The sequence below is a fragment of the Cervus elaphus genome, chromosome 30 (genome assembly GCF_910594005.1).
Source record: "Cervus elaphus chromosome 30, mCerEla1.1, whole genome shotgun sequence".
NCBI lineage: Eukaryota > Metazoa > Chordata > Mammalia > Artiodactyla > Cervidae > Cervus > Cervus elaphus.
This window is the reverse complement of record NC_057844.1, coordinates 47,374,248-47,401,313: the sequence shown is the minus strand read 5'-3', so window position 1 is coordinate 47,401,313 and position 27,066 is coordinate 47,374,248.

The window sequence follows — 27,066 nt, the reverse complement described above, 5'->3', positions numbered from 1 at the left end:
GGGGCAGAGCTGCCACAAGCAGAAAAAGTCTTGCACCTGTGCAAGTTCAGTCGAGTTCAGTCGGTTCAGTCGAGTCCAACTCTTTGTGACCCTGTAGACAGTGGCCTGCCAGGCTTCTCTGTCAGAGAGTGGGTTCTGCAGGCAAGGATACTGGAGCCTATTGGCCAATACTGGTTGCCATATCCCTCTAGAGCGCTATATTTCCTGCTGCCCTAGCCGCCAGCCCGCCTGAGTACCTGGTGCTGCCAGAACCCCTGCGACCCAAGCAGCTGCACCACCTCCACACCTGGCCCTCCCAGGGGCAAACCCAAGGCCTCCGGGGCAACATGATGAGCTAAATCCCAGTGGACCACCCACATGTAGACAGAGGTGGAAATAAAACCACAATTGAAACCCAGGGGCAGTGTGGCTAAGGAAGAAGACCCAAAACCTTCCCACCAGCTGTGCAAGCTGCAGGTTAAATCCACACGATCAACTAAGCAGACTCTGTGTCTATGGAATATATAAAAGGCCATTGAGAGTGCCCACAAAAGAAAACACACTAGCTCTGATAGCTGTGGACATTGGAGGCAAGAACACACAGGAGCAGGACCAGATTAGAACCTGAGCTGCCCCCACAGCAGGTCCAGAGATCAGCGCAGAGTTGGAGGGCATCCTAGGGAGGTGAGGTGGACTGTGACTCCCAGCGAGGGAAAGGACTCTGACAGCAGTGACTCAAGAAAAACATTTATAATTCTTATGTTTTGACTTGTTCTGTAGATTCTTTTGGATTTTTTCTTTTTTCCCCCCTGTTGTAGTTGTTGATATTATTGGCACTAAGAAATCCAATTAAGTTTTTGAGCTTTTTTTCTCTTTTTCTCAGTCACATTTTATAATTTTGTCATAAACCTCTGCCTCTATGTTGGGCTTTTGCAGTTCTGTGGAGTTTTCCTCTTTTTCTCTCTCTCTTTTTTTAATTTTAATTTTTAATTTTTAAACCTATTATCATTTTTCTACACTTATTCCTTTGTTTGCTTTTCCTACTGTTCTTTTCCCCTTGCAATTAATCTTTAATGTATATAAATCTTCTTTGTTTACCTCTATTTAACTTTGTATATCTGTATATTTGTATATTCTTTCTTTCTTTTCTTTCTCTCCTTTCTCCTCAACATATTTGTTAGTTTTATTTTCATTGCCATTCCCCAATTGGCATCTTGTTTTCCAGTTTGTGCTTTAATTAGTTTTGTTCTGGTAGATATAATTTTTGGTTTCCTTTGTTTGCTGGGTCAATATATTGTACTTTATTTTTGTTGGACTGTTTTGCTTTTGCTTATGTATATGTGTATATGTATATGTGCATAGTCAGTCACACTTTCTATTGTTGTTATAAACCTCTGCCTCTACGTTGGGCTTTTGTAGTTCTGTGGAGTCTTCCTTTTTTCTCCTTTTTTCTTTCTTCTTCCATTTTTTCTCTTTTTTATAATTTTAATTTTTAATTTTTTAAACTTATTTTTTTCTACATTTATTCCTTTGTTTGCCTTTCCTACTGTTTTTCCCCTTGCAGACAATCTTTAATGTATATAGATCTCCTTCGTCTACTTCTATTTAACTGTGCATATCTATCCTTTCTTTCTTTTCTTTCTTTCCTTTCAACATATTTGTTAGTTTTGTTTTCATTGCTTCATTCACCACTTGGCACCTTGCTTCAGTTTTGTTTTCCAGTTTGCATTAAGTTAGTTTTGTTCTTAACTGTAAATATAATTTTTTACTTCCTTTGTTCACTGGGTCAATCTACAGTACTTTATTTTTCTTGGACTGTTTTCACTTTGCTCATGGGTGTATATGTATATGTGTATATTCCACTATTTTAATTATTATTTGCCTGATTTTGTAACTTCCGTTTGTCTGGGGTTCCTCTTTGGTTTCTCATTTTTGTATATTTGTCTTAATCTCACTTAATGCCATAACAAACCACTTGTGGAATCTTTGTTCCTGGCCAGAGATCAAGCCCTGAGCCTTTGGAGTGGGAGCACTGACTTCAAGACCCTAGACAACTAGAGAATTAACCCAAGGAAGTATCAAGTAGTGAGAACTCACACAAAGGAAACCCCTTGAATACAAGAACCAGCATCACCCAACCACCAGTAGCACCCTGTGCAGGATGCCTCAGCTAAACAACAAACAGAACAAAAATACAAGCCGAATTACCAGCAGACAAGATTACCACCTCATTCAACCTTGCCCATCAGAGGAAAAACAAACAAACAAACAAAAACTCAGCACAAATTTCACCCTATACAGCTGACCTTTCAGCAGAAACTCTGCAGGCCAGAAGGGAATGGCAGGATATATTTAAAGTGCAGAAAAGGAAAAACCTGCAACCAATATTACTGTACCTAACAAGGACTCATTCAGAATTGATGGAAAAATAAAAAGCTTTTAAGACAAGCAAAAGTTAAGAGAATTCAGTACTGCCAAACAAGCTTTACAACAAATGTTAAAGGGACTTATATAGTCAAGAAATACAACAGAAGAAAGAAAATCTACAAAATCAACCCCAATTAAGAAAATGGCAATAGGATCATTTATAGCAATAATTACTTTAAATGTAAATGGATTAAATGCTCCAACCAAAAGACACAGACTGACTGAATGGATACAAAAACAAGACCCATATATATGCTCTCTACAAGAAACCCCTTCAGACCTAAAGACACATATAGACTGAAGGTGAGAGGACGGGAAAATACATTCCATGCAAATAGGAAGAAATAGAAAGCTGGAGTAGCAATCCTCATATCAGACAAAATAGACCTTAAAATAAAGAAGATTACAAGCAATAAGGAAGGACACTACATAATGATCAAGGGATCAATCCAAGAGGAAGACATGACAATTGTAAATATCTATGCACCCAACACAGGAACACCTCAATACATAAGACAAACACTAACAGATATAAAAGGAGAAATTGACAGTAACACAATCATAGGAGACTTTAACACCCCACTCACACCAATGGACAGATTATCAAAACAGAAAATTAATAAGGAAGCACAAGTCTTAAATGATACATTAGAGGAGATGGATCTCATTGATATCTTCAGGACATTCCATCCAGATGCAGAAGAATACACCTTCTTCTCAAGTGTACATGGAACATTCTCCAGGATAGAACACATCTTGGGTCACAAATCAAACCTCAGTAAATTTAAGAAAATTGAAACTGTATCAAGCATCTTCTCTGACAACTATGCTATGAGACTAGATATCAATTACAAGAAAAAAAGTGTAAGAAACACAAACACATGGAGATTAAACAACACGTTTCTAAATAGCCAACAGGTTACTGAAGAAATCAGAAGGGAAATAAAAAAATTTTTAGAAACAAATGACAGTGAAAACATGACAGCTCAAAATCTATGGGATGCAACAAAAGCAGTTCTAAGAGGGGAGTTTATAGCAATACAATCCTACCTCAAGAAATAAGAAAAATATTGAGTAGACAACATAACTTTACACCTAAGACAACTGGATAAAGAAGAATTAAAAAAAAGAAAGAAAGAAAACCAAATTAGTAGAAAGAAAGAAATCATAAAGATCTGAGCAGAAATAAATGAAATGAAACAGTAATAAGGGTTAATAAAACTAAAAGCCAGTTCTTTGAGAAAATAAACAAAATTGACAAACCTTTAGCCAGACTCATCAAGAAAAAAAGAGAGAAGAGTCAAATCAACAAAATTAGAAATGAAAAAGGAGAGGTTTCAACAGACAATGCAGAAATACAAAGGATTATAAGAGACTATTGTGAACAACTATATGGCAATAAAATAGATAACCTGGAAGAAATGGACAGCTTCTTTGAAAAGTTCAGTCTCCCAAGACTGAACTAGGAAGAAATAGAAATTATGAACAACCCAATTACAAGCCCTGAAATTGAAGCTGTGATTAAAAATCTCCCAAAAAACAAAAGCCCAGGACCAGATGGCTTCACAGGAGAATTCCATCAAACATTTAGAGAAGAGCTAATGCCTATCCTTTTAAAACTCTTTCAAAAAACTGCAGAGGAAGAAACACTTCCAAATTCATTCTATGATGCCACCATCACCCTGATACCAAAACCAGACAAAGACAACACAAAAAAAGAAAACTAAAGGACAGTATCACTGATGAACATAGATGCAAAAATCCTCAGCAAAACTTTAGCAAACAGAATTCAGTTCAGTTCATTTCAGTCACTCAGTCATGTCCGACTCTTTGCGACCACATGAATCACAGCACACCAGGCCTCCCTGTCCATCACCAACTCCCGGAGTCAGGAACACATCAAAAAGCTCATACACCATGATCAAGTCGGGTTTATTCCAGGGATGCAAGGATTCCTCAATATATGTAAATCAACCAATGTGATACACCATATTGACAAATTGAAAGATTAAAAACCACATGATAATCTCAATAAATGCAGAAAAAGCCTTTGACAAAATTCAGCACCCATTTATGATGAAAACTCTTCAAAAGCTGGGCACAGAAGGAACCTTCCTCAACATAGTAAAGGCCATATATGATAAGCCTACAGCAAACATTATTCTCAATGGTGAAAAACTGAAAGCATTTCCCCTAAGATCAGGAATAAGACAAGAGTGTCCACCTTCACCATTATTATTCAGCATAATTCTGGAAGTCCTAGCTACAGCAATCAGAGAAGAAAAATAAACAAAAGGAATCCAGATTGGAAAAGAAGAAATAAAGCTCTCACTGCTTGCAGATGACATCAAATTGTACATAGAAAACCGTAAAGATAGTATCAGAAAATTACTAGAGCTAATCAATGAATTTAGCGACATTGTAGGATACAAAATCAATACACAGAACTCACTTGCACTTCTATACACTAACAATGAAAAATCAGAAAGAGAAATTAAGGAATCAATCCCACTCACCATTGCAACAAAAAGAATTAAATATCTAGGAATAAACCTACCTAAGGAGACAAAAGAACTGTACACAGAAAATTATAAGACACTAATGAAAGAAATCAAAGATGACATAAACAGATGGAGAGACATTCCATGTTCCTGGGTAGGAAGAATCAATATTGTGAAAATAACTATACTACCAAATGTAATCTACAGGTTTAATGTGATCCCTGTCAAATTACCAATGGCATTTTTCACAGAACTAGAACAAAAAAATTTCACAATTCATATGGAAACACAAAAGACCCCGAATGCTAAAGCAGTCTTGAGAAAGAAGAATGGAGCTGGAAGAATCAAGCTTCCTGATTTCAGATTGTACTACAAAGCTACAGTCATCAAGACAGTATGGTACTGACACCAAAACAGAAATATAGACCAATGGAACAAGATAGAAAGCCTAGAAATAAGCCCATGCACCTAAGGGTACCTTATTTTTGACAAAGGAGGCAAGATTATACAATGGGGCAATGACAATGTCTTCAATAAATGGTGCTGGGAAAACTGGACAGCTACATGTAAAAGAATGAAACTAGAACACCTCCTAACACCATACATAAAGATAAACTCAAAATGGATTAAAGATCTAAATGTAAGACCAGAAACTATAAAACTCTTAGAGGAAAACATAGGCAGAACACTCAATGACATTAATCAAAGCAAGATCCTCTATGACCCACCTCCTAGAGTAATGGAAATAAAAACAAAAGTAAACAAGTGGGACCTGATTAAACTTAAAAGCTTTTGCACAGCAAAGGAAACTATAAGCAAGGTGAAAAGACAAACCTCAGAATGGGAGAAAATAATAGCAAATGAAACAACTAACAAAGGATTAATTTTCAAAATATACAAGCAGCTCATACAACTCAATGCTAGAAAAACAAACAACCCAATCAAAAAGTGGGAAAAAGACCTAAACAGACATTTCTCCAAAGAGAACATGCAGATGGCTAACAAACACATGAAAAGATGTTCAACATTGCTCATTATTAGAGAAATGCAAATCAAAACTACAATGAGATATCACCTCATACCAGCCAGAATGACCATCATTAAAAAGTCTACAAACAATAAATGCTGGAGAGGATGCAGAGAAAAGGGAATGCTCTTGCACTGTTGGTGGGAATGTAAATTAATATAGCCACTATGGAAGATGGTATGGAGATTCCTTTAAAAACTAGGAATAAAACCACCATATGACCCAGCAATCCCACTCCTAGGCATATACCTTGAGGAAACCAAAATTGAAAGAGACACAAGTATCCCATTGTTCATTGCAGCACTATTTACACTAGCTAGAATATGGAATCAACCTAGATGTCCATCGACAGATGAATGGATAAGGAAGTTGTGGTACATATACAAGGTGGAATATTACTCAGCCATAAAAAGGAACGCATTTGAGTCAGTTCTAATGAGGTGAATGAACCTAGAACTTATTACACAGAGTGAAGTGAGTCAGAAAGAGAAAGATAAATACCATATTCTAACACATATATACAGAATCTAGAAAAACGGTACTGAAGAATTTATTTACAGGGCAACAATGGAGAAACACACATAGGGAATAGAATTATGGACATGGGGAGAAGGGAGGAGCGGGTGACATGCATGGGAAGAGTAACATGGAAGCTTACATTACCATATGTGAAATAGATAGTCAACGGGAATTTGCTGTATGGCTCAGGAAATGCAAACAGGGGCTCTGTGTCAACCTAGAGGGGTGGGATGGGGAGGGTGTTTCAAAAAGGCGTGGATATACTTATACCTATGGCTGATTCATGTTGAGGTTTGACAGAAAACAGTAAAATTCTGTAAAACAATTATCCTTCAATAAAAAATAAATTAATTAAAAAAAATACCATAGGAGAGGGAAAGTATCTTTTTAATGTCAAGCTGTATGGGACATTCAACTGTTTATTGAAGACTTTTTTTTTTTTAAGACCTACTACTTTTTCCCACCATTTCATTATCCCAGGTTTCTATTACATTCATTTTAAAACACACACATAAAAGTAAAGGATATCAACCCTCAACATAGTCATGACCTAGTTATCAACATTTTGCTAGTCTTGATAATATCTGCTTGCTTAAAGTAAATCCCAAAAATAAAGTCATTCTTCAATGGTAAAAAAGGAAAAAAATGAAAAGAATTACAGATTTCTGGATAACTATAAAATGCTGAGTCCTCAAAAATACTGAGTTATGATATGACTGAAAAGATGTTACTAATAAATAGACAAAATATCATCTTGCATTGGAAACAGATTTTAAACATGCCCTGTAAATCTAAAGCATAGCTGAGAACACCTTAAAGGTCAGATGAAAAGAAAACAGAAAATCATATAAGGATTAGACCTGATAAGGTAGTGGTTCATCCTGATATTTCCTGGTAAAGGAAATGAATGAGTCAAAAGAATAGGAATTTCTGGTTGGTGAGAGATCAGAGCTGAATGTGATCCAACCAGTAAAAACAGAAAAGAAAACATTGAGAAAGATCAAGTACAATAGATTCTGACATCAGAGCAGGTCTTTGAGAAAGCCTTGAGCCACAATGTGATAAAGAGAAGACAAAAAAGGAAGAAGGAAGAAAGAATAAGCAGGGTTCTTCCTGGTGATTCAAGTCATGACTAGCACATACCTCAAGATTCCAAATCCTACTGAACCCTCTGGAATGGCTGAAGGAAGGAAATTCTCCTCCATCCACACACCAACAAATTCAGAGGATTTCCACCGGGTATGTGACAGCTCAACTCTCATCATGGACAAAGACTTGACATGATTCCTGTAGGCCTTCCATCCAAACTCTTAGCCCTAGAAGACTGGACAGAAAAACTCTTCTCCTTCTCTGAATAGCCAACCATCCATCACCTTCATATTGTGTCCACTTGTGTTCACCCTTGCTGATAACATCATTGAATGCCAACTTTGTAGGTGTCCATTTTTCCTGTCAATGGAAGGTGTTCAGATCAACGTTCAGTTCCATGTCAGCTCATGATCAGTTCAATGGAAGGTGTCCCCCTTTTCTCTTCACCGCTGCATCAGGTTCAGGGTGTAATATACTGTACATACCTAGTAAATACTAAGAGATATCTTCTTAAATCTTCAAAATATTTTTAATAATTATTTTCTCCTACTTAAGATAAAAAAACTAAAGATACTTGTTTGCCAATTATATCTCAACTGAAAAAGCAAAAACAAGGGACTTCCTTGGTGTTCTGATAGCTAAGAATCCACCTTCCAGTGCAGGGGATGTGGGTTTAATTCCTGGTCAGAGAACTAGGATTCCACATGCTGTGGGGCAACTAAACCCTCACACAATAACCAGTAAGCCCTCACACCACAACTGGAGAGAAGCCTGCAAGCCACAACTAAGACCCAATGCAGAACTCAATAAATTATGAAAAAGCTGCCCTCCTGTAGCTTACATTCCAGTGAGGGGAGACAGCAATAAAAATAATATACATAAGTATGAAAAAAATATATGTTTGCTCTGGGTTATACTCAGAGATTTCCATTCATCCCCTTTACCTTTTGGGGCCTCTATTCCTCATCTATATTATGAGGAAATATGATCTTTATTGTATCAGATGAAGAGATGCTTTGGGAAAAAAAGCCTTGCCTTCAGCATAATCAAAGTGGATGTCTGCCTCTGTTTTTGAAGATCCAAAACCACTTTAACAGCAATATTAAACAACTCAACACTGAAGACATAGGTGAAATTGAGAAGACTAAACAACTGAAGAAAGAACTTTTATAATTTATGAAGTATTCTAGTTTATGTGAGAATGTCCCAGGGAGTTTTCAAGGTGATCTTTTGTGCTAAAACTTTCAACCTAAAACTGCTACATATGGCAAAACAAATGGTAGCCTTCATTTGAAGACATGAGCTCTTTTTGAACCAAATTGATGTGAAGCATATGATCCTGGGCAGATTATTTCTGATTTAAAACAAACAAATTTACCTTTCACCCCTAGCATTCTGGGACTGCCTCCTCCAAAACTTGCAATGGAATTTGCCCCAAGACATATTTCTTCAGCTCCCTAGTTCCTGTCAGAAGCAAGGAAGAGGGAGGTCTGGGTGTACAATACAACAGAGAAACTGAATCTTAAAGAACAAGGATCCAACCCAATTCTGCCCCTTTGCTTCCCGATTCTTTCCTCCTGCTTTCTTCCTCTTCTCTCTGAACCAGCATTTTTTTTACATCTGATTCTCTCTAGTCTTAGGGCTTCCTGGTGGCTCAGACAGTAAAGAATCCACCCGCAATGCAAGAGACCTGGGTTGGATACCTGAGTCGGGAAGATTCCCTAGAGGAAATGCATACTCACTCCAGTATTCTTGCCTGGAGAATTGCATGGGCAGAGGAGCCTGGCGAGCTACAGTCCTTGGGGTCACAGGAGTCAGACACTAAGTGACTAAAATACACACACACACACACACACACACAAACACACCAGTCTTGCTCCTTCATGTTCTTTGATTTATAGCTTCAATAGTGGCCTGAAACAGGCAGTAGAAAGGTTTACTGAAAGAGAAATGGATTCCCTTAGATGTTCAAGAAAGAAAGGTTATTTTCTGCACCCTACAGGCCAGGCAAATGATCCACCTGGGAAAGAAACACTCTACATACAACCAGATCCCTTTCTAGAATCCCTTAAGAAGACGGTCCTATTCAGTACCTATTTAGTTGTCAGTGTCCGTGAGCATTTCCAAAGGTCTGTCATTAAAAAGGCTGGAAATTTCCTGCAAATCTTTTCCCCCACCCCTGCTTTGGGCAGATTGTCTATGGACAGAGGAAATAGAGAGGGTGGTTTAAGACTCAAACCAGCCTACATAATCTCCAGTAGCCCATCTGTGACTCAAACTCTGGTTAGAAGAAAGGTGAAACTTCCCTTGGGTGAAATGCTTGCATTGTCTGTATACTCGGTTTTCACCTTAACTTTCGTCATCAAAGCATCTACTACAGGCCCATTGGTGCTTAATCAAGAGTTAGGCACTAAGGATTAACTAGAAATATTCCAACTCAGAATTCCTTTGCTGCCCAGTGGTTAGGACTCCACACTTCCATTACAGGGGACAGGGGTTCGATCCCTGGTCAGGGAACTAAGATCCCACAAGCAGTGCAGCCCAGCCAAAGCAAATAAATAATTCCCAGTTAGCTTTGTGACTCACACATTCATGAGATCTGAGTCTTGAAATGATAGGACTGGAAGTGATACCAAAAGTCATACCATTTTTTAAATCATTAGAGTGGACACTAAACTTTACTAAGCTGCCACTCTATTGAATTGCAGTGAAACCAGTCCCAGAGCCCATTAGTTGATCCCAGTGGACATCTATTAACATCTTAAAATAGAAGAGTCTACCGAAAGGGAAACAGGAATGTCGTTAATTACAGAGTTTGTTTATGCAAGTTGAGGTCTTTGGATTTGGCCTGCTGATTTTAATTCCTTCTCTGCCATCTCTACTAAAAAGCTGTAAGAAGTAGACCTCCATTGTTGTTGCTTAGTCGCTAAGTAGTGGCCAACTCTTTGCAACTCTGTGGACTGTAGCCCGCCAGGCTCCTCTGTCCGTGGGATTTCCCAGGCAAGAATACTAGAGTGGGTTGCCATTCCTTCTCCAGGGGATCTTAACAAATCAAGGATAAAACCCAAGTCTCCTGCTTTGCAGGCAGATTCTTTATGGCTGAGCCACCTGGGAAGCCCTGGGCTGATACTCAGGAACCTTTTATTATTTATCTCAGGCATGAATATATATTTAGAGTTTTTATTTTGTGAACATCTAATAAAATAATATCTAAAGACACAGGAATGTCAGCACAACAGATAAGTTTGTTTCTCAGATATACTAGATATTCTATAAATATGATCATTTCCTTTCAAAATGAAACACAATAATTGCCTCTAAAGAATATAATTTTTTTTTCAACGTCAATCTGCTGTGCGGCATCACCCCATCTAGTAAGACTTTATCTCTAACAGAAGAGAATTTTAAGGTTGGCTGTGACAATGAAACAAAAAACCAGAACTACTGAGGACTCCAAAGAGCCTTCTTCTAAAACTGATCATATTATGTGCTTAATTATTTCTGTTGTGCCTTTAAACTAAAGAACTATAAGAAGGTTTTGCTTTGTTTTTGGCAATTTGCATTAGTGTTTTTATGTATGGTCTTCTGTTCCTTTCAATAAAATCATGCTACTCCATTTAAAAAATATTTGCCATAAAATAAGTGTTTCACCATGTTTTTGTTTTCTAAAATCTTTAAAGGTTTTACTCCATGATCTCCATTATTCATACCCTTGGAATAAATTACTCCAATCAGACCACATAGGGAGAAAAGTTCACTCCTGATTACAAAAGGATCGGTCCAAGAGGTGAAGTATTAATCAATGTTATTATACTTCTTAACAATTCCATTTTCCTTGTTAAAATGCATAATCCCATCAGGCCAAGTGAAAACAGGATTTCCATCAGTCACTCACTTCTGTACTCTTTGGTTTCTTCTGAAATCTAGGGTCCCCAGTGGTTAATATGAATGGCTAACCTTACACCCATCTCCGATGTCCCCTTGATAGCTTTATCTAGCTATTATAATTTGTCATTGTCAAGCCATTAGACCTTTGGCTTTGGTCTTATTTTTCCTGCAGGTATCAAAAATGCAAAACCACAATTTATAAATATGAGATGACAGAATCCCATTTACACTGTTTCTAAAATGCCAAAAGTTAACTTTATTGAAAATATCACAAACTTCTCTCCAAACTAGTTGCACAAGTTCCAGGGTGGTCTGAAGAGTTGATTCAGAAAATAAATGCCACCACAGCAACTTAAAATTCTTAAGGCCAAACATCCAGATGTGTCAATAATCTGTGTAAATTAGAAACAGATGTAAGCCCTTGTTGAAAAATAAATATAATAGAATTATTTCCTTTTGCCTCCTTATGCTTTCACACACTTCAATTTATTCCTTCCACATTTTTTTTGAGTGAGTAGGTTCAGATTTAAAAGCAAAATTCATTTCTATTCTTCACACGGGGATGTAGCGATATATTAAGTTCTCTAGAAAAAGAAAATAACGTCAATTTGGTGCCTTGTTTCATGCCCAGTGGAGCTAATCCAAGCACAGAGGCTCTCTGGACTTAGTTGGTGATCCACACTCCAAATCTTCTGGGATATATTCTGGATTACTATAGACATGAAAAGTAATTGCCATCATGAAACCTACTCTTTGTTCGCTTAAGGTTACCCTAGTTAGAAGACAAAATAAACATTTAAAACATGGTAGAATTATATTACCAACAGCTTCTACTTACCCTCATTTGATGTAATTATAGAATTGTTGTTGGAGTTAAGAAAAGATTTTTGTTGTTTTAACATTTTTTTAAGGAGTGAACTTGCTGCTTAGGTCCCATCAGTATAAGCTGGGTCGGGGTGAGGGACACATGGGGACCAACGGGATGTTTTGTGAGAAGAAATAGATGGTTGTTGGTGGACGGAGGGTTGCAAGACAGATATTAGAGACTTGCATTTCCTCAGAGGATAAAAACCACAGCCAACTGCACAAAGTTGTTTATTACACCACTGAGGTCAATTAGAAAACTTCTAGTGTCTACAGGGCTCTCTTCTAGAACCCTGGGGCCATTTTGTCTCTATCATATGGAATCTAGGGAGGTAAATTCAGCTACTTACAAGCTCTCCAAAAAATAGCTTAAACAAAATGAGCCAGTTCCCAATTCACCTTCTTACTCTCAAACACCATTCAATATAATAATAGTAATAATAATAATAACAACAAATTTCTTAGCATGCAGGAACTATGCTTGCTAAGTCACTTCAGTCGAGTCCAACTCTTTGTGACCCCATAGACTGCAGTCCACCAGGCTCCTCTGTCCATGGGATTCTCCAGGCAGGAATTTGCCATGCACTCCTCCAGAATTCTGTAATTAGTCAAGTGTCAATAGTTAGTTCTTCAGTGATCTCCGAATTTTCTGAAGTTATTGACTCCAATAATTCAGCCATACCTGGATGCATGAAATATTATAGTGATTACACTGATCATATAGTGTCTAGGGCTAGACTGTATTAACAAAAAACCAGCATTTTCATTTTGGCTTCTGAAAATTTTGACCCTAGCTAAAATAATAAAATGAACGTGGTTTACCTTCAATGCTGTTAATCTATTGTGCTCCCTCTCACTCCAAAGGAAAAGCCTACTAGATTCTATCCATTCTCCCCTATTCCTTATTACCAGAACTACTGGGGAAGGGAGGAGGTGCCCAGTTCAGAAAACTACCTTTCTTGGGTCTTTAGCAGATAGCATGTTATTAGGTAGAATGTTGGGGGAAACTCTTAAAAAAGGAACTGTCTCAATGAGCAAATCCCCTTTGCTCATTCCCTTTCTCCTCTTTTTTCCTACCTTAATCAGGGATGTGATTGCTGGAGCTCCAACAACTATTCTGTGAGGTTGAAAGTAAAAGCAGAAGACTGGTCTCTAGCAACATCACGGGGCTGCCATGAAACAGACCAGTTTGACTACCTCTGGACTTGTCACTAAATTAGATAAATATAAGCCCTCAGTTTGTGGAGGACACCATATCACAGTTTTTGTTAGCAGTTGTAGAATGTAATTTCTGATATATTCTTTGAGAAGTTTCTGCTCTAAGGCCTGCCTGGGTTCCACCCAGCCTATTACCCACCAAGCAGTCTATCATCCACTTCCACCTTTCAGAAGACTAATTCATTTTCCATTTGTGTTTAGATCTTATCTCCACCAAACTCTTCTCTGTTAAAGAAAAAGAAATTGTTTTCAACCTCTTGAAGATGACTTTGGTACTTTCACTATTTTGTATTTATCTTGGAATGTATAAGCCACCTCCTTTACAAAAGATTTACACAAAGCAGTTTATCATGAAGCTAATCTGATTACTTAATATGGGTTTTTGAGTGGAAAGAAGAAGTTGTGGTAGAAAATAAATACAAAAGAAAGATATCGAGACTGTTGTCTTATGCCAATAATCACTAAAGGGATATAAATAGAATTCTTTCCTATCTAAGTACCCTTATATAAACAAATAAGGAATTTTTTTACAGTTTTCAAAAGACATTTGGTGAAAATGATCTAACTAGAGTGGGATTAAATAACCACAGCAAAATTTAAAAACTTTTGATTTCTTTGGGGGCCAAAACACAGCCAAGTAAAAGAATTTTAGAATCCCTTTTCTCCAAAACATGGCTTTCTTCTTTGGAAAACCCATTCCCTGCTGAAGTGGCTTCTTCTTTTGCCCTGTTTATTGTTATTATACTGTCAACGAGTTGGATGAAAGGCACTTACAAGCGTGTGAAATTGTTTGGGTTAAGCCTCTGATGCTCAGGGCTGTTCACACTGACCCCATCTAAAAAGCTGGCTGCTGGCTACCAAAGCAGCCGTCTCTCAGGGACTCTTCCACCGTCTTCTTTTCAAAGACAATTTATACCTCTCTTCTGCACCTGACCCTGCTGAGAAGGAAACAGACACTCATCTCCAACCTTCTTCCACAAAGCTCTTCTCTTATCCTCTTGGCCAGATTAAAGCTTAAGCCAACCAGAGGACTGGGCACCAATGCTTCTTTTTAGTTTCCCTTGCAACTCTGTAAACTGAGTTTCTGTCTTTAACAGCCTATGTATTGACCCTTCAGCTTACCTCATTGGGAACTGGTAATTTAGGGAAGAAATGGAGGAGAGAAGGTGGGTGGGAGAAAGCGAAAGAAAAAAACCATGCCTGAAAAACAAATTTGCTACTATTGAATCAGAAGAATTGCCTCCCAAAAGTTGTAACTCACTGAGCTAAGTGATTCCGTCTTAGTTAGCAAAGGCAAGTAGCCAAAAATACACACCTGCCCACAGGTAAGAAATTTAATTATTCCCAGGACTATGGACATCATGAATGTCACATGCAAGCCCATAGCCTTTATTTTCCACACTTGCATGGCAGTGATCTCAAGCAGATTTCCTGCTCCCTCTCCACTATCATTTCACAAAGTATGTGAGGAAATTCTGAATGCTCAGAGAAGTCAGAGGTTGAAAGGCCAGGAGAATTAACTGTGCCACTGTCTCCTCTCTGAAAACTTCCAGTTTTTCTTTGGGCAACTCTGATGCACAAATCTGTTGGTATCGCATCTTTAGTATCTCTTACAGAACATTTGCCTAAAATAGGTATATTCTGATATTTTGACATGTGTTCATGTATCAAAAGAAGTATGTGTGTGCTCAGTCATTTCAGTCGTGTCCTACTCTTTGTGACCCTATGAACTATAGCCCCACCAGACTCCTCTGTCCATGGGATTCTCCAGGCAAGAATACTGGAGTGGGTTGTGTGCCCTTCTCCAGGGGATCTTCCCGACCCAGGGATTGAACCCCCATTTCCTGTGTCTCCTGCATTGGCAGGAGGATTCTTTACCACTGAACCACCAGGGTAGCCCATCAAAAGAAGGATGGATTATAATTATCAATGCTATTTCTTTTTTAAAAAATCTTTTTGTTTTGTATTGGGGTATAGCCAACTGAAAACAATGTTGCGATCATTTCAGGTCAACAGTAAAGGGACTCAGCCATACATACACATATATCCATTCTCCCCCAAACCCCTCTCCCGCCCAGGCCGTCACATAACATTGAGCAGAGTTCCACATGTTATACAGTAGGTCCTTTGTTGGTTATCCATTTTAACTATAACGCTATTTCCTTTTTAACTTAAATGGTTTCATCACAAGTTGATGATACCATACACACCACCTCCACTTTTGCCCTGTAATAGAAAAATCTGTATTGATGACTCTCAGATCTCAATCTCCATTCTGTTGAGATACATCTATACCAAGAAGTGACATAGCACAGTGATCAAATGAACAATTTCTGGAGTCAGACTGCTTCCGGTTGAATCCAGCTCCTCTTTAAATAACATCGTAACTTTGCATAAATTATTTATTCTCTGCCCCAGCTTCTTCATCCATAAAATGGGGGTGATATCATATTTTATCAATTCTAGAAAGAACATTTTAGCATCTTTGATATCAGGATGTGTCTTAAGATAGATTTGATAGAACAAACTAGCCATCCCTGTTAGGATAGTTGTGAGAATTTAGTCAGTTAAAATATACAGTTAACCACAGTATTTGGTGCATAACACTAACCAATGCTATCATAATAATGGATATATCCTTTTCAAATTTTAGGCATCACAAATTCATGTTCCCTTCAAACAGGCTTATTACCCTATATTCTTATCTTGTTTAATGCCAGTAACACAAGCCAGAAATATGGAACTCATCACTAATTTTTTTCTTCTCCTTCACCTTCTGCATCTAACCACTTAAAAAGTTCTCTTAGTTTTCTAGTGTAAATATCCCTCACCTTCCCTCTTCTTCTTTTTTCGCCTCACGTCCCGGCATTCAGGAACTTAGTTCCCCAGCCATGAATCGAACCTGTGGCCCTGCAGCGGAAGTGCAGAGTTTTAACGCTGGTCTGCCGAGGAAGTCCCTCATTCTCTTCTTGCCATGCCATCTTCTTGGGCCTAGAACATGGCAGCTTCCAACCAAAACTAGGCTTTGTCTTTGCAGTTATCTTTCTAACATGGAAATCAGAGCAGAGCCCTCTCTGATTTTCAAAGGCTTCCCACCCCTACAAGACGAAGTCCAAACCCCTCCAAGTCCTGAGTTGTGAGACTGGCTTCTAGATCTCAATCAGTCTTCCGCTCTGCCACAATCCATCTCTTACCATCTTCACAGGTCATGTGCCACTCCCCAAACTTCCCATTGATTAATGTCTCTGGGTTCTTACCTCTGCCTGCAACAGACTTTTCTGCTTACCCTCAGCCTTCGAGACTCTTGAGACTCTAGGAGAGCCATGGTGATCTTTCTCTCATCCCCCCTTCCTCATGTGAAAGTGAGTGTTAGTCGTTCAGCTGTGTCTGACTCTTTGCAACCCCATGGACTGTAGCCCCCCAGGCTCCTCTATCCATGGAATTCTCCTGGCAAGAATACTGAAGTGGGTAGCCATTCCCTTCTCCAGAGGATCTTCCAAACCCAGGGATCAAACCCGGGTCTCTGGCATTGCAGGCAGATTCTTTACCCTTTGAGCCACCAGGGAAGCCCCCCTGCCCCATAGGACCTTATATATACCCTTTTGTGGGGTCTCCTATCACCTTTCTATTTCTACTCTATTTCTCTAATGCTTAATCTATTTATCTCCCCTAGTGGACAGTGAATATTTTAAGATTATATTTCTTTATCCTGAACAACCTTTCCTGGCACATAGTAGATAATTGATACATAGTTGTTAAATGGATGAAAGAATAAATGTAACCATGTGTTTACCATTGTATGTGACAATATGTTGAGAAATACATATTGGGGGGGGAGGGAGAATCAAGACAGAGAATAACATAGAGAAATAAATCCAAAGAAATCTTTCTCATTAGCAGCAAAAATCAGCTCTTTTCCCCAAAATACACCTTTTTCTTATTTCCCTTTCATAGAAAGGGCTATTGCCCTGGTAGGCAACGTGTGTTCTAATGCTCTCAGGCCAGGATACTGATGCTCTCTTTTCAAAGATGGACACCGGTACTCTGTTCAGGCACCTGAGAAATAGATATGGTTCTTATTCCTGCTGAAAGGCAACAACCTTTAATACACTGCCCTGTTTTTATTAAAAAGGCAGCAAACTATCAAAATGCTATTAGGGATAAAAACTACACATGTGGTATTTCCCTGGTGGCACAGTGGATAAGAATCTGCCTGCCAATGCAAGGGACACAGGTTCAAACCCTGATCCTGGCTGTCTCAGGGCAACTAAGCCCCTGCACCGCAACTACTCAGCCTGTGCTCTAGAGCCTGTGTTCTGAAAAAAGAGAAGCCTGTGCATTTATAAAAGGGTAGTCCCCCTTCACTTGCCACAACTAGAGAAAGCCCACCCACAGCAATGAAGACCCAGTGCAGCCATAAATAAAATAAAGTATTTGTTTTAAACGTCATATGTGGTAATAGTAAAACAATAGAAAATGTGAACAAACACCAGACCTCAAGTGCATGCTCTGATTTAGGTGGCTCCCTAAATGACTGGTGCTTACTGTGAAAGGCACATTGCAAAAGCACTTTTGCAGACTTTGAATGAAAGGTCAACCCCACCATGACCCCTGTATAAGTTCACCAGTCAAATCCTACATTAATATGATGGGGGGGAAAAATGTACCACGGAAGTTCATGTATTAATTACATGTAGGGATTCTTTTGTGATGTGGAAGAAACATAAAGGGCAAAAATTATTTGACCCCTTTCACTTATTTGTGTCTGTGTGGTTCTGTTTTGAAGGGGAGGGGAGTTTGTTGCTTGTTTTTTTGTTTAGCTGCACCACACAGTTTGAAGGTTCTTAGTTTCCCAACCATGGATTGAACTCTGGCCTAGTAGTGAAATCACAGAGTCCTAACCACTGGCCCTCTAGGGAATTCCCTGTTTGACCCCTTTCTACCCAGATTTTACCAAGATGCATTTCGGTTAAAAGGTTGGTCCAAGGGTTTACCACCAATATGCTGGACCATCATAGTCTCTTCATCAAAGGCTTGCTTAGCACTTATTGGCCAAAAGTCATTAGAGAAAGTGCCAAGAGATTCAAATTATTGACACTTCTCTTGCACAAGTCAAGACCTCAGACGCAGCAATAGAAATCATATTCAACCTTTCAAAAGAGGTAAATGGATAACATACCTTGTTTGGTTTAGAGTGGGGGGAAGGATTACAACTAACACATCTTGCCAGCTGGGTCTTTTCAGACCTTCCCCATGTGTATATATTCTTTTAATTGAGAACTGGGCAAAGACTGATAGGGGACAGCAGTGATTGCACACTGGGGTTCTTAAGAGAAAAAAGGTGAATACTTACAACTACAAAGTAACTATGTCAGTATAATAGTATTCGGTTCCTAAGAGTATTTTCCAAACTCTATGTCTTGTTCTCAGGGTCCCAAAGAAGAAGATTAAATGAGAGCCTCGTTATGGTACTATTCTCCAGGCCTATGCCTCAGAAATGCTTTCTCAGCAAAGCAGTGCTATAACCCAGTCCCTCTGACATTTTCAGTGCTAAGTATCCCCCACCCCTTGGAAAGAATCCAAGCCAGAACAACCCCCCACCAAATCCCATTTTGCAGTAAATCACATTGTACTTTATTGTAGCTGTACTGATTACAGTAGAGACACAAGATTCCATTTATATTCAATGCAATCTTCAGCAAGTAGAGGAAGAAAACAGGTTTTGCCCTAAAAAAAAGATATTGAATCAAATTCTGGAACATTACCAGGGCTCACCAATGTTCTCAATTCTCTTCCCATCCCTGAATACATAGGAGAATGACTCATTTTCACCTGGTGAAATTGAACATGACCACTTGACTTGTTTTGGCCAAGCAAGTGTGAAGCAGAAGTGAGGAGCATCACTTCTGAGTAAAGCATGAAGAGTTAAGACAAGATTCTCTGTGCTTATTTCCCTCACCACAATGCTCGATCACACAAATACAGAGATGCAGATGGTCTGAGATCAAAGGGCCAGGAAGGTTGGGCCACTGCCTGTAGAGTTATCTGAACCTAAAGTGGACATAGTGTGACAGAGACAGTTTGTATTCTTTGTCGCCATAGCATAACCTAATCTATGCAGATAATATAGGTTAACCTAACCTACATGGATAACTGGACCTTGGGTAGCAGAATTTGCTTCTGTAGACTCCAAATTAGTCATCAATAAAATGCCAAAGCTTTCAAGGTTATCTAATTCCTGGAGAGGAGCTTATATCATGTTTCACTCAATAAACATCAGAATCTAGTGTTTCCATTAATTGTATCATTAGAATACAGTAAAATCTCTTGTCATAGTTTATCATTTTCACTCTAATTAGTGTTCTGTCTTGTGACAAGAAGATCAAGCCTTTGCCTGGTGTGACTGCAATTATGAGGTAAGTTTAAGGCTGTGTGCTGAATGTGTGGTTAATCACGCAGTTGTGTCTGACTCTTTGTGACCCATTGGACTGTAGTCTGCCAGGCTCTTCTGACCATGGGATTTTTCAGGCAGCAATACTGAAGTGGATTACCATTTCCTTCTGCAAGGGATCTTTTCAACCCAGGGATCAAACCTGAGTCTCCTGTGTCTCCTGCATTGTAGGCAGATTCTTTACCTGCCGAGTCATCGGTTAAGGTTACAATTAATTTAAATCACTGTGCTTCCTCAACATAATCAATTTGGCCTCTGAATCATATAAACCAAAACTGTAAGAATTTCTACAACAATACATTGGGCTAATTGCATAAGAACTTGTTTCAGATCTATCATAATATTTCAAGGATCTGGAGAAAACATTCTACATCTACAAATAGAAATGTGGATTATCTTAATATTGTGTGAGCTTCTGTGATTCTAAATAAAATTAAGATATCTGAAAAGAGTTGTAATTGATATTAAAATTTTAGACTTCTGGGTAAAATTTTTTCAGAAAATTTCTCATTTTTGATAATTCTGAAAATAAGCAAATGATAAGGTGATTCTTTTGTGTCATCCAAAGGCTACCAAATAGAATTTCATGATAATTCATACAAATAGCACTTAGAGAGGATTTTCTATGTGTTCAATCGCATTTGCTCTAGAGAACCAATGATGAGAAAGATGTGGTCCCTGCCCTCATCTAATTTATAGCCTAGTAACCTCCGCTTTAAGAGATGTATACTGCTATTTTCTCTCCAAGCTTTGAGTTGTGAAAATAGCATTGCCTAATCTTAATAGTAATATGCACGTGTGCATGCTAAGTCACTTCAGTCATGTCTGAGCCTTTAGGACCTTATGGACCATAGCCAACACAGGTTCCTCTGTCCATGGGATTCTCCAGGAAAGAATACTAGAGTGGGTTGCCAAGCCCTCTTCCAGGGGTTCTTCCTCACCCAGGGACCATACCCGAGTCTCTTATGTCTCCTGCATTGGCAGGCGGGTTTTTACCATTAGTGCCTCCTGGGAAGCCCAACAGTAATTTAGTAGAACCTAATTTATCTGGGAAAGTTCAAGTATCTGGAATCCAGCTGAGAATCAGGAAGGCACTAATAGGAGTCTTTAAGAAGCCATACATTTCACACATTTTAAAAAAAAAAAGTCACCAAGTATTTGTACTGGGGTATTCACTTTGCTCAGAGAAGGCAATGGCAACCCACTCCAGTACTCTTGCCCGGAAAATCCCATGGACGGAGGAGCCTGGTAGGCTATAGTCCATGGGGTCGCGAAGAGTCGGACACGACTGAAGCTACTTAGCAGCAGAAGCATTCACTTTGCTATATGGTATATATTGGATAGTTCATCATTATAAACCCCATGATGGGATACTAGTATTGCCTCCATTTTATGCAAAGAAGATAACAATTTCACATTGGTTAAGGTGGAGCCAAGAATTGAAACCAATCTGTCCAACCCCAGAACTCAATGTCTTAACCACAACCCCACACAGTGCTTCTCAAAGACTAGGCACTAAAACTCTTGGTCTTCACTTACAGAATAATCCCTAGGGCTTTGTGTCCATTACTACAGTTGTGTAGCAAACCACTCCAGTTTTCGTAATTTGGGAATTTGGAGAGAACACAGCAGGAACTGTTTGACTCTGCTGCATGATGTTTAAGGCCTCAGTTGGGAAAATTCAACAGCAAGGGTGGGAAGGGGGTGGGGGAGTAAAGGAACAGTGGGCTTTGGAAGGAGTATTCAGCATCTGAAGGCTAGGATCTTCTAGAGGTGTCTTCACTTATGTGCCAGGAAGTTAAGGCTTCTCAACTGGGACCTCAATTGGAGCTGACAACTGTGCCCCCTTCTAAGTAGCTTAGGTTTCCTCTTAGCAAGGAAGTCAGATCTCTTACTTAATGACTCAAGACTCCAAAAGTGAGTAACAAGGCGAAACCTGCATTGCCTTTCATGACTTGGTCTCAGAAGACACAGAGTGCCATGTCTGCCATATTCATTACAAACCTCACCAGATATAAGGGAACAGATGTAGGGGATAGGACTGGGGGTCAAGGTCACAGTGCAGAAGGGAATGTGGAATGAAAGATGGCTGGCAGCCATCTTGGGGAAGTGCAATCTGCCACAAGCCCTCACCTAAAGGTTAACTGTTTCTCTGTCTTGTCCAAATCCGCCTTGGAAATATCCAAGCATATCCCAAGTCCACAGAATAAAGTAAGCAGTATGTAGACATTGCCCAGCTTCAATAATGACCAACAATTTCTCAATTCAAACAATGAATGTAAAGGATGGTAAATAAGGCAGGAATTAAAACTAGAAGCATCAGTTTTACCCTAAGTCAGAAACAGAAAAAGTATGGAGAGGAGATAAGAAAAAATCAGTAAATACAGGCTGCAAAGCATTTAATTCAGGGCCTATATCTCCACAGAACTCAATAAGCCCATAGGTACCCTGCATTCTTACATTGAAAAATAATGCATCTAGAGAAGCTTAAATTCTATCTAGTACGTTACACGAAAGAAGGCTGCATAATTCGGGTGATATATTTTACAAAGATTGCATTTTAAAAGGGCAGTTTGGGAGCAAACACACTTATCTCTCATGAAACAATTCATTCCTCAGCACTCATTTCTGGATTATTACTATTCTCATGGAAAATACACAGTCTTGGATGGTTTTGTTCGGATGAGAGGGAAAAAAAAGAAAAAACCCACTGAAGTTTACATTTTCTAGAGCTAATGCCCAAATTCCACCCATAATTACCAAGTTGGCACATGCTGCAAATTCACAAGCTATGTGCCAATGCATGTACACATTTGCAGACAAGCACCTGTTCTGAATATTTAATTTTGATCCTTATCTCCTAAAACTATTTTAACAAAATAAATAAAGCTCTCCTATAGCCTGAGCTTCAAAACCAGCAAAGCTGATGGAGTAATTGGAGACAGTTCCAAAGTCCATGTACTATTCACCATAAGGAAGACAGGCAGTCATCCCCACTGGGTGTTCCCCCAGCAAATTTGCCTGCCTTATAATAATCTGCTTAGCTGCATATAAAATGCTGGTTTACATTTCTAAAGCACACACCAGCTGACATCTGAGAAGAGTCAAGGACAGATTAAAAAGTCTGAACAGATCACATGCAGTATTGGCATTAGACAGGACAATATCATATTATGGGATCATTTATTTTAAAAGGACATATGGTGACTTTCCTGGTGGTCCAGTGGTCAAGACTCTGTGCTACCAATGCAGGGGGCACAGTTTAGATCTTCAGTCAAGGAAGTTCCATATGCCATGAACCACGATTCAAATACATAAAATAAAAAATAAAAGGACTTTTGACATTACTTTTAAGTGCTGATTCTTTTAATCCTTGAAACTATAAAGAATATTTTAAAAGAAGTCTCTTTTCCCATGGCTCCAACATATCCACAACTTCAATTTTTAGTTCGCAATGATTTTTTAAAAAAATGTTTCTCATTAAGCATCGGAAATTGGAGCTATTTTATAATGTCACTGAACAGAACAGCCTCTTGAATAAGCTGCAACATAAAATTCTTTAGACCAGGACTAAGTGATGGGATGTGAAAACCAGATCAATAAACAGGAAATAAAAGAGCACAGAGAGACTGGCAAAGCAAACACAACTGTAGTGGTGTTGGTTTCTTTGACTGTTTAAGAAAAGTTCCAAGAACTTTAAAAATCTCTCTGTCTCTCTTACACTACCTCCATCCAAGCCTCTGAACTTTGCCTGTCTTTGTTGATTATATATCTCTAACATAAAAGTATAATTGCTTCTTTTTGTTAGTTGCTAGAGCCTGCGGGTTGTAAGTGGCTGTGGGCAACTGCATGGCTGGAGGACAGCTAACAGCTAAGGAAGAGAGAGAAGGCTGCAGGCTTGTGCATGAGATCCAGAATCTCTAGAAACCAGGCAGCCAGAGACATATCCAGACGTAGGGAAATAAATAAGAAGAGAGGGAAACACTCGTTAAATCAATCTGTGATTAAAAAAAAAAGTTACGCTGTTTTCACAGCTTAACAGGCATGCTGCAAGACAAAAACCATTAAAAAAAAAAGCTAAAGTGCAAGATTTCTTTCAACTATTAGACAGTTTTTATCAACAAGTGACTGACATATTTTGGCAATGCTAGGAATCAGGCCATTAACTTCTGCATATCTTTTTTGTTGTTAAATTGCAACTATGCTTTGTCTTCATAAACAGAATGGCACATTACACCTTATTAAAATGTGAAGATCATATCTTCTGAAAAGGTAGAAAATTTTCAAGTGTTAGCTTTATCATTAAGGAACAGAAATAGGGTGAGACAAACAAGACAAAATGTAAGTTAAAGTAAGATGGTAAGACAAGTCAGAATATATTCGAAATCACAATAATTGTAAATGAAATTAACTATCCAATGGAAACACAAAAATTGCAAAACTGTTTGATTCTTTCTTTTAAAGATATATATTCTTCACAAGAGATACATCAATATGATAAACACATGAGAAAAGATAAAAAGAGAAACTACATAGACAAATACTGACCAAAATAATAACAATGAGGGCCATGAAATTAACATCAGACAAAAGAGACTTTAAATCAGAAAGCATTATCAAAGATAAAGAAGGTCTTTACTACATAAAGATTTTTTTAAAATACTGAGTCAGTATCACATAAGTCTATACTTGTGTATACTTGACAACTTATAAATCTTTAAAGTAAAATTAATAAATTGCAAAAACTGATCTACCCATCATCACGTTAATAGTAAGAGCATTCAACATATCTATCTCATTTACTGACAGATCAAGCAGACAAAAACTTTTAAAGAAATAGATTTCAATAGCAAAATCGATGTACTTGAAATAATAGGCAAAATTCCAGAGAATAGAAAGGAGAGAAAAGAAGTCCTTCTTAAATGAACAATGCAAAGAAATAGAGGGAAACAATAGAATGGAAAATACTAGAGATCACTTCAAGAAAATTGGAGAAATCAAGGAAACATTTCATGCAAGGATGGGCAAGATAAAGGACAGAAATGATAAGTACCTAACAGAAGCAGAAGAGATTAAGAAGAGGTAGCAAGAATACAGAGAGGAGGTAAACACAAAAGGTCTTAATGACTCTTTAATGACCTGGATAACCATGATGGCGAGATCTCTCACCTAAAGCCAGACATCCTTGTGTGTAAAATCAAGTGGGCATTACAAAGCATTACTATGAACAAAGCTAGAGGAGGTGATCGAATTCCATCTGAGCTATTTCAAATCCTAAAGATGACACTGTTAAAGTGCTGCTCTCAATTTGTCAGCAAATTAGGAAAACTCAGCAGTGGTCACAGGACCAGAAAAGGTCAATTTTCATTCCAATTCCAAAGAAGGATAGTGTCAAATAATGCTCAAACTACTGTACAATTGTGCTCATTTCACATGCTAGCAAGGTTATGCTCAAAATCCTGCAAGCTAGGCTGTGGCAGTATGTGAACCAAGAACTTCCAAATGTACAAGCTGGGTTTTAAAGAGACAGAGGAACCAGAGATCAAATTGCCAACATTTGTTGGAACATGGAGAAAGCAAGAGAATTCCAGAAAAACATCTACTTCTGCTTCACTGACTACACTAAATCCTTTGACTGTGTGAATCACAACAAACTGTGAAAAATTCTTATAGCAATGGTAGTAGCAGACTACCTTACCTGTGTCTTGAAAAACCTATATGCAGGTCAAGAAGCAACAGTTGGAACCAGACTTGAAACAACTGACTCGTTCCAAATTAGGAAAGGAGTACAACAAGGCTGTATATTGTCACCCTGCTTATTTAACTTATATGCAGAGTACATCATGCAAAATACCAGCTGGATGAATCACAAGCTGGAATCAAGATTGCTGGGAGAAATATTAACAGATATGCAGATGACCCCACTGTAATGGCAGAAAGTTAAGAGAAACTAAAGAGATTCTTGATAAGGGTGAAAAAGGAGAGTGAAAAAGCTGGCTTGAAGCTCGACATTTAAAAACCAAAGATAATGGCATCCAGTCCTATCACTTCATGGCAAGTATAAGGGAGAAAAGTGGAAGCAGTGACAGATTTTATTTTCTTGGGCTCCAAAATCACCGTGGATGGTGACTGCAGCCACTAAATTGAAAGGCACTTGCTTCTTGGAAGGAAAGTTATGATAAATCTAGACAGCATATTAAAAAGCAGAGACATCACTTTGCTGACAAACATCTGTGTAGTCAAAGCCATGGTTTTTTCAGTAGTCATGTATGTATATGAGAGTTGGACCACAAAGAAGGCTGAGCGTCAAAGAATTAATGTTTTTGAATTGTGGTGCTGTAGAAGATTCTTGGATTGCAAGTAGATCAAATCAGTCGATCCTAAAGAAAATCAACCCTGAATATTCATTGGAAGGACTGCTGCTGAAGCTGAAGCTCCACTCTGGTCACCTGATGTGAAGAGCCGGCTCACTAGAAAAGAGCCTGATGCTGGGAAAGACTGAAGGACAAAGGAGAAGGGGGCGGGTGGCAGAGGATGAGATGGTTCGATACTATCACCAACTCAATGGACATGAAATTGAGCAAACTCCAGGAGATAGTGGAGGATAGAGGAGCCTGGCCTGCTACAGTCCATGGAATCTCAGAGTCAGACACGATTTAATGACTAAACAACAACACAGAACTCTGCACCTAGCCATTAGAGAATAACTATTTTTCTGAAACATACATGAGACATTTACAAAAACTGACCAAAACTGTGTCGTATAATCAGTTTCAGCATATTTCAGGAAATCGATATATACAGGCCATGTTTTCACATAAAAATAGACAAATTAAAGATAAATGGATAAAGAAGATGTGCTGTGTATATTAATATATATATATAATAGAATAATACTCAGCTATACAAAAATAAACTTTGCCATTTGTAGCAACATGGATGGACTTAGAGGATATTATGCTGTCTGAAGAAAGCCAAATACTGTATGATATTACTTATATGCGAATCTAAAAAATGAAACAAACTAGTGAATAAAACAAAAAGAAGCAGACTCACAGATATAGAGAACAAACCAGTGGTTATCAGTGGGGAGAGGGAAGTAG